The sequence below is a fragment of the Fukomys damarensis genome, unplaced genomic scaffold (assembly GCF_012274545.1).
Source record: "Fukomys damarensis isolate Sample0158 unplaced genomic scaffold, DMR_v1.0_HiC HiC_scaffold_24, whole genome shotgun sequence".
NCBI classification, from domain to species: domain Eukaryota; kingdom Metazoa; phylum Chordata; class Mammalia; order Rodentia; family Bathyergidae; genus Fukomys; species Fukomys damarensis.
Window position 1 is genome coordinate 1399906 of NW_022900936.1, and position 2708 is coordinate 1402613.

Genomic DNA, 2708 nt, shown 5'->3' on the forward strand with positions numbered 1-2708 from the left:
TGTCATGACAGCCTTGTTCTTTTGAGGCAGGTGTGGTCCTCCCTGGACCTTGTCAAAGGTCCACAGCATGATTTTCAGAGATTCTCCCAGCTCTGAAGAGTCCACATCTACCCAGACCCAGTCCCCGGGCCTGTGGTGCTGCCTGAAAGGCCCCTGGAGCCAGTGCAGAGCAGAGCTGGGTTCTAGTTCTCTCCTCACCACAGAGTGGTCTCCAACTAAATCCCCTCCCTGCTGGACACCAGTTTCATCCATGAAACCAGAAGGGGCTGGCTCACACAGCCACAGCGGAACACCACAGGCAGGGTGGCGTAGAAACCGCAGAATCCGTGCAGCTCCCACCTGCAGAGGCTGGAAGTCCATGAGATGGCGGTGGTGGCATCTGCTGCGGGCCCAGCCTCAGCTCAGCACCTGGTCACCTTTCCCCAGGACTCCAGGGAACCCCGGAAGTTGGCCCCCTGTGGAGGGCAGGGCCAGAGCTGTCCCACCATGATGGACATGGCCCAGTGGAGGCCGGGGTTGAGCTGACTCCTGCTCTTTCGTCCTTCCCAGAGCACTGGTCCTGGGAGAGGACAGACAACGTGCCTGGGTGGACATTGAGGAGCAAGAATCTTCCTTCTCACAAACGCAACACCGGACACCCACAGCTCAGAGGAGGAGAGGCCTAATGTGGATCACAGTTCCGGGATTTAGCTCATGGATGCTGGCTCCAAGGCAGGAGCGGCACAACAGCAGGGCGCAGAGCAGGTCAGTCCAAGGCGGGCAGGGGAGCAGAGCACCAGAGAGGCGGCGAGGGACGCAGGTGGCACTCAAGGCCACACACACCCTCCGATGTGCTCCATCAGTCTCCAGGGCAGATCCCACACTGGACAAGTGGACAATGCACATTCACTGCCACATCCGGCCCAGAAGGATGCGGGCAGCAGGGCTGCCCGCGTCCACAGTGGTCACCCAGACCCTACTTCCAGAAACCACCACATTCCTCACTGCTTGGAGACCCCATCCGGCACTGAGTCTGGCGCCCGAGCAACACTTTCCCATCCCTGACCACTTTGGCCTTCAGCTGTTCTCCCACCTCTACTCCGAGGAGCCCCCAACCCCATGTCCTCCTTACCTCAACCCTGGGCCTGCTGGCCACCTGCTGAACCCTGCAGTGCTGCCCCTGCCCACCTCCCAGCACCCTCCTCCCTGCCCATCACCAACAGCCGGCCATCGGGCACCCCTCGGGGTGGCCAGGCCCCAGAATATCACCCTGTCCTGGCCAGCCTTTCCTGGGGACCAGGAGGCCTCGTGGGGAGTGATGAGGGGCACTGGCACCTGCACCCTTGGGGAGCATGACCAGGGCTGACCCCCAGGCCAGTCCACATCCAGGCGTGGGGAGAGTGGGCACTCCCAGCCTGGGTGTGCCTTGAGGCCACTCCACCCCCACCTCCCCACTGCTGCTCCTGTGTCTGCCAGTCCCCCAATATCACCTCTGGGTGCAGCCCACAGCCCCCCACGGTGGGGGCTTGGCTGAGGGGCAGCTTCCCGCCCCTCAGGCCCGGCTTTTCCTCCTGGCCAGTGGGCAGAGGGGGACAGCTGCCATTTCCTGGGGCTGCCACCCTGGCTGTCAGATAAGAGGGCTTGGGCAGGCCGGGGTCAGGGGACACAGCTCTCTGTTGAAGTCGGCCTCATAAAAACCCAAACACGATCAAGCATCACATTCCTGAAGCTAAAAATAAGCGTGGAACCCGACATTTCCTAAGCCTGAGTGTTCAGCCAAGACTGGCCGTGCGTCCCCTAGCATGCCACTCAGCATGATGAGAACGCAGACCCCTCTCAGCCTGGGCGGCCGCCTGTCACCCTGCCTCAGCCCCACAGGCCTGGGGATCCCTCCTCAACACATGGCGCCAGTGGAACCTCTGAGGCCCGGGACTGACCCCACACCCACAAACCAGGTCCTGCCGGGCGCTGCGCCTGTGACCTTGCAGGGCCACCGGGACACTGGGCTGTGTGAGAAGACATGAAGGCTGTACAGGTGAATTCCAGGGCACTGGAAGTGAGGACCAGGTTGGGCCACAGGGCAAACAGGGAGCAGGTGGCAGAGGCCCACAGCTCCCCCAGATCACGACCACATCCGCAGATGGGAAGGGATCGGGCATAAAAATGGACCACATTCCCTGAGAGGGGAGATGGGAAGGAACAGAGAGGGGCAGCAGGGACAGAGATGGGATTTCCATCTTCAAGGATTCAAGTGAGGAACAACCAGACCTGCATCCCTGTGACTGCAGCTCACTGCAGAGCACCAACTCCACCAGGCCAGGGGACACTGCAGCACTCTAGAGGACAGGGGTGACATCTGAAGGTGCCGGCGGGGTGTGACGTCAGCTCTGCATGGGGCACGGCCCTCCCACCCCAAGCTCGGTGACAGCAGCCTCCCTCTCTCCAGGGTGGCCGGAGCTCTGTGTCCACAGGAGTGAGGCTCCCACCTCTGCACCCAGGCTCCAGATCCCACGGTCCTGCTCCCTGCTCTGCCACACAGGGACAGGAAGCGGGTGTGGGGAGGGGCCCTGTGAGGTCACCCCTGTGCCAGGAGCCGAGGGGCGGAGCCCAGGTGAGACCCCCCCTTGCCCGCCCCCATTGCAGCCATGGCCCCTCCTCCCAGACACTGCCAGCTGGGAGGGACCAGCCTGCTGGCACCCAGAGCGGCTGGGGCGAGTGCCAGAGAGGCC